The sequence below is a fragment of the Rhinopithecus bieti genome, unplaced genomic scaffold (assembly GCF_001698545.2).
Source record: "Rhinopithecus bieti isolate Rb0 unplaced genomic scaffold, ASM169854v2 scaffold_4816, whole genome shotgun sequence".
Taxonomy (NCBI): Eukaryota; Metazoa; Chordata; class Mammalia; order Primates; family Cercopithecidae; genus Rhinopithecus; species Rhinopithecus bieti.
This window is the reverse complement of record NW_016804543.1, coordinates 1,422,644-1,435,902: the sequence shown is the minus strand read 5'-3', so window position 1 is coordinate 1,435,902 and position 13,259 is coordinate 1,422,644. Positions and strand designations below refer to the sequence as shown.

The 13,259-nt window shown below is 40.9% G+C and overlaps 1 protein-coding gene across 1 annotated transcript in view; it reads right to left on the bottom strand.

Moving 5' to 3' along the window:
- LOC108527668 (membrane-associated guanylate kinase, WW and PDZ domain-containing protein 1-like) overlaps positions 1-13,259 on the bottom strand; it is a 587,159-nt gene that overhangs the window by 11,645 nt on the left and 562,255 nt on the right. The window lies entirely within an intron of this gene.

Below are 13,259 nucleotides of genomic sequence, written 5' to 3'. Positions count from 1 at the left end.
AGGTTAGAACTCTGGTAGGAACTCCAGGAGAGAGAGGAGCTTAAGATGAGTTCAGTTATGTGGCCAATTGTTTAACCAATCATGCCTACACCTTGAAACCCCAGCAAAAACTTTGAACACCAAAGTTCAGTGGCTCTGCCTAGTTTAACACATTGGTGTGCTGAAAGGGTGATGCCCCGTGATTCCAGGAGAGGGCATGGAAACTCTGTCTTCCTCCCGGGCCTCTAACAATGTTTTGTTGTTGTTGTTGTTGTTGTTGTTGTTGTTGTTGTTGTTTGAGATGGAGTCTCTCTCCATCACCCAGGCTGGAGTACAATGGCACTATCTCGGCTCACTGCAACCTCCACCTCCCGGGTTCAAGCGATTCTACAGTCTCAGCCTCCCAAGCAGCTGGAACTACAGGCATGCACCACCATGCCCCGCTAACTTTTTTGTATTTTTAGTAGAGACGGGATTTCACCATGTTGACCAGGCTGGTTTGGAACTCCTGACCTAAGGTGATCCACCTGCCTCAGCCTTCCAAAATGCTGGGATTACAGGCATGAGCCACCACACCTGGCAATAAGGTTTCTTTTTTAAGAGAAAAAGGTTTAATAGTTTTTTAAAATGTTTTTTGAAACATCAAAATGTATAGAGATACACACCCATTTTCTTTCAGAGGAGTGTAATAGTCTGTATCAGCAGGAAAACTCAACATACACATTTTTTAAATGCAGTTCATGAAAGAGCACCATGTTCAAATTTGAAGGATGCCAGGTAGAAACCTGATACGAATATTCTGGTGGCTTATAGTCAACTCAATCACTCAAGTGTTTTCATAGGAAGTAATCTATCCATATCTTCAAAAATCTTCTTTCAGGTTTTCAACTTAAAGGCGCAGGAATTGAGTCGAATCAGCTTGAAGAAAGGCATCTCACACGTGTCTTGGGCTAACACTTGAGCAAAGAAGAAATTAGCACATGTGTCAACCAAGAAATGCACTTAATCTTGCATTTCTATGGAGGCTGTATCAAAGGATGTCTCATGCCTTCATTGAAGGTGTAAGTAACTAGGCCAAACTGTTAACTTTTTCATTAACTGAAGACTATTTAGTGAAGTTTAGGAAAGTACGATCGTTAACTATTTTAAAAATGATCTGCACAGTGAGAAAAAAGGGAGAGAGACTAGGCTCTAGTGAATTTAATTTTCATTCCTTACAATCATTATTATATCAAGACATCATGTACATTTTCGAGTCAGATGTTAAACTAAGGCTAATATCTAAAAATAAGAAACTTCTACTGAAAGATGTGGAATCCCTCCCTCATAATTTTCATATGTATAATTTCCTAGCCATATCCCTCACTTTCAGTGCCATTAAACTGAAGTAGCATTCATAAAATTATTAATCATTCAAAATCAATTAAAACTTCAACATCTGCATTTATGGCAGAAATAATAAGTGCTTGGAAAATAAAAGTTCCACTTAAATTTGACAAATACATGTGGATTTTCCATTAGGTACCTATCCTCACTTTTCAAGTTCAAAATCTTTCTTAAGTTAATAAATGATTAGCAGATTTGTCAATGCAACTACATACAACCCAGAACAATCCACTTGTTCACAATGGTTTCCCGTTTCTGAAAATTAGTTTAACATTGAGTGGAGGCAGATAAAGTAGATAATATTAGGTTGAACCATATGAAATTGCTGTTGTAGAAGATATAAACTGTCAAACATAAGCAATTTCCCTGGCTTTAATGAGTGGCCCATGAGCAACACTGCAGAGCCTTGGCACACCGTATCATGGGGTAAAAGGCTTGGAAGAGACAGTTCAGAGTTGAAAGCCCACTACTAACTAACTAGCTGTGGGACTCTGGGCAAGTCTTTGTCCTCCTTTAACTTGGGATTCTAAGAGAACCTAGTCTACACCTAGAATGGCTGTTAGGAGGACAAAATGAGACGGTCTGCCTTTAACCTATGCTGAAGTCTGCCACTATGGTGAGGGTAGATAAATGCTATCTAAAGTTGCTATTGCATGTTTCCAATCTTTAAAATTACACCCATACTACATTGTTTTGAGGATCAGAGATCACGTATCCAAAGTGCCACACATGGTAACTGAGCACTAAGCAAGCAAACCTATCAATAACCAAATAACCAAGTCTTCCACTCTCAGTCTCTCTAGTACTTTCTCTGTGAAATGGGAATGGTAGCACCAGCTGTAGCAACCTCATAGGATTGTGACAGTTAACTAATGCAGAGTTTTCAAAGGTACTCTGTAAACTATAAGGTGTTACATATGAGACGGTGTTATTATTATCCAAATCTCTCCATTATTTCTTATTTCCCATACTGAAACCTACAACCTTTATAGAAAAGTTTCTGTCTAGTGGTTTTCTAACTGCAGAGTGTTCAAACTTTCATACACCACTGTTTTAAAATAATTTGGATTAGTGACCAACATTTAAAATTAGAAAGCTTCTAGTTGAAGTCTGGATTCCCTGCTTGACAAAATGTAAAGTCTGGTTCCAGGTACTCCATCTCTTATAGAAAGATTTCTCTTATAGAAAGATATAGAAAGATTGCTGAAAAGCAAGTATGTGTCTAAAGCCAATTCACATGAACATACTAAATCAAGGATTTCTGCAGAGAAATTTTTGCTCCCCCTCTTGGTTTTGGCTGACAAAGATCTTGGACCCCATCTAGAACAGTGCCCTAAGGCTGCGGCAATGCAAGGGCATGGGCAGATACAGGGGCACGAGCAGAGGCATGAGTAGATGTAAGAAAACCTCAAACTTCAAAAAGTCCTCAATAATTCACAGATTAGCCTTTGAGTGAAGTGATTTTTGGAGGACTTGCTTTTGGCCCTGGGCTTTTGGACAAAAACTCTGGCTGTCTTATTTCAACTCTGGCTGTCTTACTCTGCTGTGAACTGTCCTTACCGTGCAGCAATGGGCAGGATGGGTCACGTATGCTCCAGTTTGCCACAGTCACCACTGGTCTTCTCTGCCTCTACGCAGACTATTCACCCTCTTACCTGACCTGTCTGGCCCCTCAGGCATTTGAGTTCATGACTCTAACCTTCCAGAAACACTCCACCTTTTGCAAAGGTTTGCACTCTTGTCACAATCAAGCAAAGTCTAGCCATAGCAGAAACACAAACCTTACAATGTCTAGCCATGTAGAAACACAAACCTCACAGACAATATGTGCCACTTAATGGTATTAAATAAAATCATCTGAAAATTATAAGTGATTAAAAACTTAATTGGGGCTATCACTTGGTAGGCTGCACAGTGTCTAGGAGCCATGAGCCTGATTGTCCCACAGGCTCTGCGTTATCCAACACACGTTTCCTGCAGTGGCTGGGCTCCCTCCCAAGTGGAAACTTGTTCTCTCTGCTGCTATTTTCAGAACTGGTTCTACAACAAAACTCAACAGGGAGGGTGGCAAGGGAGGAAAGCGGAGGGCAAAGGAGGACTTAAGAGGAAGCCACTGCTGGCCTTAATTAAGAAGCACAATCTCTGGCCAGGACAAAGCCAAAAAAAATATTTTTCTGACACACATTTAAAAAGTAATAGGCACTGCGAATCAATTTTTAGAGCTTTATAAAATATTTAAGGAGGATTGTAACCCTGGAATTTAAGCTAGGATGAACCAAATCTGTATGGCTTTCAAATTATATAAATTTACTATTCATTCATTCATTCATTTCCTTACAGAGAACCTTTTTAATGCCAAGCATGGGAAATACAAAGTAAAAAATTGGACTGAAACATGATCTTTGCAATCATTCTATATGGCATACATCAGTTTTGTCAAGCTTCAATGTGCAAACAATTAAATTATGTTAAATAATGATCAGGGTGGGCCTGAGATCCATGGATCACTGTTTGTGTAGCAAAGCCATTTGGGACAGAGAAAATCATTCCTCTTTTGCAGACGACATAGAGGCCCAAAGTGGCAGAAACGCCTGCCATGGAGTTACATGGCTGGTCCAGGGTAGATGGGGGTGGGAATTGGGGGTACTTGTCTGTCTTCTTCCTACGAGACAAGCTTTTGAAAATAAGCCCGAGAACAGGATGGTAGTGACCACCCATGGCTGGGAATCTACAGCATGCATTTTCAACCGGGGCAATATCACCCCAAGGGGCAAAATTGTTTTTTTTTTGGGGGGGGAGGGTACAAAAACCTTACTTTCTTTATGTATATTGCAAATATGTATAGAGTACATGAATACATGGACATCCAGCATATCTGATTTTGCCTTGGCCTCAAGGTCCTGAGTGGTCTGCCCCAGGCCCACTCTCCAAGCACTTGTCCTAATTGCCTTCACCTTGTTCTTTTTGCTCTGACCTCACTGGTTGCCTTTCAGCCCCTTCCCCACCTCATAGCTCTTGCACTCACTCCTCCCTCTGCTCCTCACCCTGTTACTGCCTGCTTATCCTCAGCAACACTATCTCTGACCCCAAAGACTAGACCAAAGCTGTCCTTATCAGTTCTTTTATGTTCTCAAGGAACCATGTACCTCCCCTTCCTAATGCCCTTTATTGTATATAGCAGAATGTTTAATTATTCAGTACCAGTCTTCACCTCTAGACTATAAGCTCCAAGAGGCCAGGGGCCACATCTGATTTTGGGTACCACTGTGTTCTCAGGCCTGACACAGTGCCAGGCACATACCATTACCCGGTAAGTCACTGCAGAATGAGTAAATGAATAAGTGCAGAGCGTGCACATGAATTCCAGCCTGGGATCCTCCTAAAAACCTGTATTGTGGACCCAGTTTTTAATAGCATGACTCACAACACTTTCTTTCCAGTCCATCAATTAATTACATCTGAATTACCAAGATCTGCCTCACTTCGCTTTGCTACTTGCTTGCTCAGCACACGATAGTTCCTTCACAAAACTGCAATCCTTTCTTTTTACTCTTCCTTTTCCTACCTGCCCCACCCTACAAAAATACGATGTTCACGCACAGAAGGACAATACACCACTGTCCTATAATTAGCAGTTTGTCCTTGCCAGTGCCATTTGGCTTCTAATACCAGATCAAAGAGGACAATATAAGAGCTTTATGACCCTGAGTGACATAAGGGACCTCTCTGTCTTCAGCCTCAGTTCACATAGGATAAAGATAAAAATCATGGCAACCTAATAGGGTTTTTGTCAAGATTAAATTAGACAATGTGTATAAAGCACCCAGCACTGTGCTTGGCACAATGTTAGCCTATAATAAACTCTGGCAGTCTCCAGTCAGGCCAGATGTTGTAGACAGATAATAGGGTTAACGTGTAGAAGAGTGTATTATCAAAACACATATTCAAATAACAACATCTTTTAAAGTTACCTTTATTGTGCACCAATCGTCACTACTCATTTATTCACTTATTCTAATCTTCATAAACAATCTTACAGAAAAAAAAGGCATCAATATTCCCATTTTCACATAAAGAAACTGGTATTCACACAAGTCAAAAATGATGACTGGCATTTAAACACAGATTAGTCTGTCTCTGACATCTATGCTTTTAACTCCAGGAATCTTTGGGGATCTCTAAGCAGGGAATTAAAGAAAACTTCTCCAGCCTCCCCATCTTCATAAGCAAAAGAACAGCCAATTATAGCACAGATTTCATCTGGTCACTTTCATTATCAACAGAGAACATTCCACGGCAGAGTTTGCCAACAGAGCTCATCACAACAGACTGCTTCTAGGGCCTGCCAAAGAACAGGACTCCAGACAGTCTCGTTTTCTTTAACCAGAAACAAGAACTCTCTTCACCCGTTTTACCTCTGTGTCCCCAAAAATTAAACCATTGGCAGCTGCCTTTTTGCAGACCTTCTAGGAAGCAAAACAACAACATTATTGAATGCTAACATCCTCTTCCTAATTAACATGCAGAAATATGCAACCCATAACTCCAGTTTGAAATGTCACCCTGGCACTGCACTTCTACGCTGAAGGAAAACCTTTGCAATGCCCAAAGTGTGTAATCAGCCTCTTCTACACAGAGGCATTTGTAAAACAGCCATGTCTGGACCCTCACCCTCCACTGAATAGTTCATCCCTTGTAAACTCTCTCCTAGAGAAGTCCCAAGGGCTGGCTGAGGCAGTGACCTGTCTTGCAGAGTAAAAATGTCAACAGACAAACAAGAAAAGCAAGGGAAAAGGGAAATGGTTCCGCCGACTTATTTTAAGCACCATATCAAATAAATTAGCTTGGTGCCACAATTAGGAAGTTGGCCCAAGTTGGAAAGATGGGCTTATTCTTGTCTTCTTTGCCTTGCTTTGATGCCAATTCTGTTCAGTGACAGAATGAGGAGCTGGTTCAAATTATAAAGTGGAAATCAATGACAAACTCTACTAATAACTTCTATGCCTTGTGAGGGGTGATACTCAGAGTCCTTACAGAGCTAGGAAGGGGCTCTACTCTGCTGGGAGTATATGCAACTCTCAGCGTTACAGTTGCTAGGGGGGATAGAAAATTTCAGGATGCAGCCTCTGCCCATCAAACCTACCCCAATTCTAATATTTTTAAATTTTCACAAATGGTACCACTATCTATCTAGTTATAGAAGACAGAAACTAGGAGTCATCTTAGCAGGATTACCATCATCTGTCTTTTCTACCTCTTTCTCACAATAACCAATACATTAACAAATTCAGCTTTTCACATAAATATCTCTAGATTCAGCTATTTACCACCACCATCACCAATGTGGTCTAAAGCCAACTCCAACTGTTGTTGCCAGATGATATGCAAAACAGGGTGTTCCGTGTTTTTATTTGCTAAATCCAGCAACCTAACTCCAGCTCACCCATCAGACCTCACTTCAATTACTACTTCTACAGGGGTACCTTTTCTCAATTCCATAGACATCCACTCTCCCCATCTTATGGTCTCCTTTAAAGACCTTTGCACAATGAAAATTGGATATTTATTTATCTAAATAATGTGTCTTGTCCACTAGACAGTTAAGACCCATAAAGACAGTGACCACAACCATATCTGCTTTTGTTCAGCATTTTATCTTTAATAAATAAATGAATGAACTCACAAACTAGTAACTGAGGCTACAAAAGAAGCATTACTTTTCAGGCAACAGGCAAATAAAAGCATCCCAGTCCTGCAACATTTGGCCAGGCTATGTTCCTAATTCCTTGCAGTATCTTAAACCAAGCTCTCTCTGGATCTCAGTTCTATTATCTGAAGAAACTAACTTTACTGCAGTTCCATTTACTACATCCCTACCAATCTAAATCAAGCAAATATTGGGCTTGAAAGAGAATTCTGAAGGTTACTGGGCCTTGAGGCGTCACTGGTTCACTCTATTTGTCTGCAACTCGCCTGTCAAAGAATGTATCCACAAAAGAAGATCATCACTCCTTTGCATAACATCCTCTTTGGGAGGATCAAAATGATGATTCTTTTTGAAAGGAGCTTAACTCTTAAGATATGCTTTGCTTTGTGAAGTCAGCTGGTGAGGACAGAGACGATCTTGCTGAGCAAGTCCTCAACCTTCCTTTCAGAAGCTTTGACTCTAAAACTGGAGCCACCAGTCATGTGTGGTTACTTACATTTAAATGAGTTTATATTGAATTAAAGTTAATTTAAAACTCGGTTTCTCAATCACAAGAGCCACAGGTGGCTACCGGCTGCCGTACTGGACGGTACAGAATACTGAACGTTCCCAGCAAGGAAAGCAGTTCTTACGGGACAGCAGTGGTTCTAAGGGAAACAGGGTGTGCTTGCTTCCCCTCCCTTTCTAGAAGCCACCCTTCTAGCCCTCTCTTGGTTCATCATCACATCACTCTCTGTGGATTCAGGCCCCACCACCCATGCTGACTACTAAACTCAAACACCATCTCCCAGCCTCTCACCTGACCCAAAGTGGCAGAAACATAGTCCTCACATAGCTTCGCCTCCTCCAGGGTGTCTGCCAAAACTAGATGAAATGGTGTGCCCTTCCTGTAAGCTTCTGGAGCGCTGTGTAGTTTCTCTCAGAACACTCATCACTTTTCTTTTCTTTTTTCTTTTTTTTTGTTTTTTGAGACAGGGTCTCACTTTGTCACCCAAGCTGGAGTGCAGTGGCACAATCTCGGCTCACTGCAACTTCTGCCTCTTGAGTTCAAGTGATTCTCCCACCTCAGCCTCCTAAGTAGCTGGGACTATAGGCATGTACCGTCAAGCCCAGCTAATTTCTGTATTTTTTTTGGTAGAGAGGAGGTTTCACCATGTTGGCCAAGCTTGTCTCAAATTCCTGACCTAAAATGATCCGCCCGCCTCGGCCTCCCAAAGTGCTGGGATTACAGGTGTGAGCCACCACACCCGGCCCACTCATCACTTTTCTTAAAATTGTTTACATTCATTCATTCATTCGTTCATATATTATACAGTCTCACTCCTGTTGCCTAGGCTGGAGTGCAGTGGTGTGATCGTGGCTCACTGCAACCTCAAACTTCCCAGGATCAGGTGATTCTCCCACCTCAGCCTCCCGAGTAGCCGGGACTACAGGTGCACGCCACCATACCTGGCTCATTTTTGTATTTTTTTTTGTAGAGATGGGCTTTTGCCATGTTGCCCACGCTGGCCGCGAGCTCCTGAGCTCAAGCAATCCTCCCACCTCAGCCTCCCAAAGTGCTAGGATTATAGGTGTCAGCCACCATGCCCAACAAAATTGTTTATGTTTAATCCGCCTCACAAGGCTGAGTGGGGGAAGACTGTAGACTCTGCAGCCAGAGTACCTGAATTTGAATCCCAGCTCTATCTTTGGTTTACCATGTGAACTAAGAAGAGATTATTGGTGTTTCTGGGCCTCATACTCCTCTTCTGTAAAATGGACATAAATAGAAATCACCTCATAGGCTTGTTAGGAAGATTAAATGAATTCGTGTATACAGTGCACTTTGAAGAGCACCTACTATGTGCCACACAAGCACTAGCAAAAATAATTATTAAAAAACATAAGCACCTTCAAAGTCAGGCAGTTTTGGTCTTCTACCCTGTACATCATATCCCTTGCCTCACAAAAAAAGTCTGACCTGAAATAAATGCTCAATAAATACTTGTTGAAATAAATTATATATGCATTAAAAGGCTTGCTTTAAAACTGTGCTACCAGAAATTTACCCTACAGTTATGCTCATAATTGTATAACAAGATACCTGAAGCACTGTTTATAACACCACCACCAAAAACAGAAGGGGGAGGTAAGACAGGGGACATTTAAAATGTCCATCTGCAGGGGGCTGGTTAAATAAGTTATATATATATATATATACACACACACACACACACACACACACACACACACTCATTCACTGGGATACTCATTATATATGTGTGTGCGTATATATATACACATATATGTGTATATACACATATACACATATATGCTGTGTACATATAAGTTTTCTAGATATTTGCACTAGCATCTTTAATAATGGTTACCTATATGGAAGAGGGGAAGCAACTAAGACTTAGCTAGTTTTAAGTCTTTTACTGTAGGAACTATGCCATCATGTACGCTTATTACTGTTACTTAAACATTTATACACGTCTTGCTTTAAAGAGTGCTTTGTATTGTTGCGGTAGACTTTTCCTCTCTGGAACCAGTAGAGGTGTGGGGAAAGCAATTTCAGGAGGGTAAAAAATAAGGTGAGTACCTGGGAAGTAAATAAAGACATTTCACTGGCAAATCTGCTGGTTTACTGACTAGTAGAGAGGAAAGGGATCCACTACAGGAGCAATTTAGAACTAGGTGCGTGTAAATACAAGAGCTAATGCTGATGGAGAGCTTACATGTGTCAGACACTCTGTTAAGCCCTTTCCAATTATTGTCTCATTTAGCCCTACCTCTGAGGAAGCACTATTATTATCCTAATTTTACCAATGGGAAAATGGAGACATGGAGCATTAAGTAACTTCCCGGAGGGCACACAGCTCAATAGCAAAAGGGCTGAGAATCAAACTTAGGCAGTGTGACAGCAGGGCTTGCAAGCTTGTTAGTGTCTACCAATAGACAGCAGCCACCATCAAGGGACTTATCCAGGGGAGGCAAAGACAGAGAAAGTTCTCTAAATGTCTTTCCAGCCCTACTCCTATGAGGGTATATGGCATTTAATAAACATTCCATTTGGCTCTCAGTTTTTAAGAGTCAATATAGTATACTCGGGTCAGTTCCAAAAAATTACAGGCGCGGTGGCTCATGCCTGTAATCCCAGCACTGTGGGAGGTCGAGGCAGGCAGATCACGATGTCATGAGATTGAGACCATCCTGGCCAACACAGTGAAACCCCATCTCTACTAAAAATATAAAACCTTAGCCGGGCACAGTAGCATGCACCTGTAGTTCCAGCTAATCAGGAGGCTGAGGTAGGAGAATCACTTGAACACGGGAGACGAAGGTTGCAGTGAGCCGAGATTGTGCCACTGTACTCCAGCCTGGGCGACAGAGTGAGACTCTGTTTCCAAAAAAAAAAAAAACTTATGAGCCATCTCATGTGGTAGGGAAATTTCGTTGCTAATAGGCCAAAGGTTGAAGAACACTGCACAGTCAAATGGGTTAGAAGTGGAAAAGATTAATCCTGCACCTAAGAAAATTCCAATTCCAAAATAACTATGCAACACTCACAAAGGCACCATTTTCTATAAGACAATCAGACATTTTCTGAAAAACATTCCTCTATCGCTACACACAAGGAAGTTAGCTTCACGTACTAATGGCTACTTTCCTTAGCTTTTTAGTTACATCTAGGATATTCTTGGGGTTTTTAGGAAAGAGTGTAGGATCTGAGAGTCACATTGAGCTGGGTTTGGTTCCTGCTCTAGCATTCTAGAACTGGCTATGCAACTCTGAAAAAGTTATTTAATGCCACTTGGCTTCAGTGTCTCCATCTAAAAATTCAGTGAAGATAATAGCTGCCTCTGTTGCAATGATAAAATTAAATGAGAAAAAGAACTGACTCCACCTATATATCATTTGTTCCATTAACACTGAATAAAGCGAGTTTACTTTCCATCTTTCAAGTTAAATTGGAGTCTAAATCACAAGTTTTTCCTGTCCGACCCAATCCTCTTTTGCTTTGTACAACCACTCCTACCCCAGCCTCTCCAAAAATGCAAATAGATATTTTGCATATTTGACGACTGAAGCCCCCCAGATGGGCATAATAACTGATTTCAGATGAGGACAATTCTCTCTCTGCTAACCAAAGAGGAGTCACACATGCTCTATCCATGGCCACTGAAGTTTTAGCTCAATTCACATGTACAGCATGTGAGGAGAGCATGCTGACAACAAGTTGAAGAAGCTCCTTGTACCTTCCCGCAGTCCCCCTCCTCCCCCTTCCCTCTATACACTCCTAGACCTCGAATATTCTTAGACCCCTGCCCAGCCCACCAGCCACCCAGTCTCATCCCAACATGTAGTTTCAGGAAACTAAGCCAACTGATAGTTAGCAATACTCAAAAACAAACAAATAAAAATTTCTGACTTCATGAGCAGGAGTTTGATTAATATACACTGTCTACTGTATATTCACAATTTGGAAATGAGCAGTATGTACAAAGACAATGCTCCTCCCCTTCTCCAAAGAATATCAAACCAGAAACAACATCTTTAAGATTCATGATCATGATATGACTGTTAGTCACCATAACAGGAGCAATTATCACATTAAAGCTAGAATGTTCCTAATAAAATAATAATCTACTTTGTATTTACCCTTTATGTTTATGCCTAATCTTTAAAATGCTCCTGTGAATGCCTAATAAATCCAAATTTTAAAGAGTTAGTAAAGAGATACACATAATAACTTGACCAAGTTAATAATCTGTCCTAGTTAATAGTATGATTGCGCCACTTCTGCCTCAAATAATAATAACACTCCAAAAAGTAATCAAGCTATAATACTGTTTTCAGAAAAACATGACTTTTTTCCACCACATTCGGCTTTGACCCAGCAATGGGATCTGATCCTATGGATATGTTTGCACCTATATGAAATGATACATTCACGTCATTCAACTCAGCAGTGTTTAGAAATATGAAACATTGAAATTGACTCAAATATTTGTTCAGAGGGAAGTGGTTAAATAAATTATGGTATGCCCATACAAAGGAATTATAATTTTATAATTATATTTCAAAAGAAGAAAACCAGAAGTGCTTTATTACCGAATTGCAATGATCTATTAAGACATACTGTTAAACAAAAAGAGCAAGGTACCAAACAGCATGTACTGTACACTACCTTTTGGGGAAAACAGGGAAGAAATGGGAATATCCATACAACATGCATGCACACATGTATATATATGCACATGCATATGCATGTCTGTATTGACATCAACTTCAGAAGAGTAATCAGATTATTTATAATATTGAATCCTAAATTAGGCAGGTGGGAGACAGGTATATGCAGATTATTTAAGTAAATATTTTAAAAATAATTTGCTTTCCTGTAATCCCAGCACTTTGGGAGGCCGAGGCGGGCGGATCACGAGGTCAGGAGATTGAGATCATCCTGGCTAACACGATGAAACCCCGTTTCTACTAAAAATACAAAAAATCAGCCGGGCTTGGTGACGGACGCCTGTAGTCCCAGCTACTAGGGAGGCTGAGGCAGGAGAATGGCGTGAACCCGGGAGGCGGAGCTTGCAGTGAACTGAGATCGCGCCACTGCACTCCAGCCTGGGCGACAGAGCGAGATTCCGTCTCAAAACAAACAAACAAACAAAAATAGTTTACTTTATGAATCACATAAAATACATTAAAATCAATCAGTAGGAAAATGACATTATATTTCTTCAAGATTAAAACAACACTACTTATAGGGTCACATTTTGTGATTAACCATGTACATGTCCATATTAAAAAACAAAACACACCCGCACATTTGAATAGGTATAATTAAAAAAGCAAACTCCTAGCGAAAACACAAAACTATATTTATTTATTTATTTATTTATTTATTGTATTTTTTTTATTTTTTTATTTTTTTTTGAGACGGAGTTCGCTTCTGTCGCCGGGCTGGAGTGCAGTGGCGGATCTCAGCTCACTGCAAGGCTCCGCCTCCCGGGTTCACGCCATTCTCCTGCCTCAGCCTCCCGAGTAGCTGGGACTACAGGCGCCCGCCACCTCGCCCGGCTAGTTTTTTGTATTTTTTAGTAGAGACGGGGTTTCACCGTGTTAGCCAGGATGGTCTCGATCTCCTGACCTTGTGATCCGCCCGTCTCGGCCTCCCAAAGTGCTGGGATTACAGGCT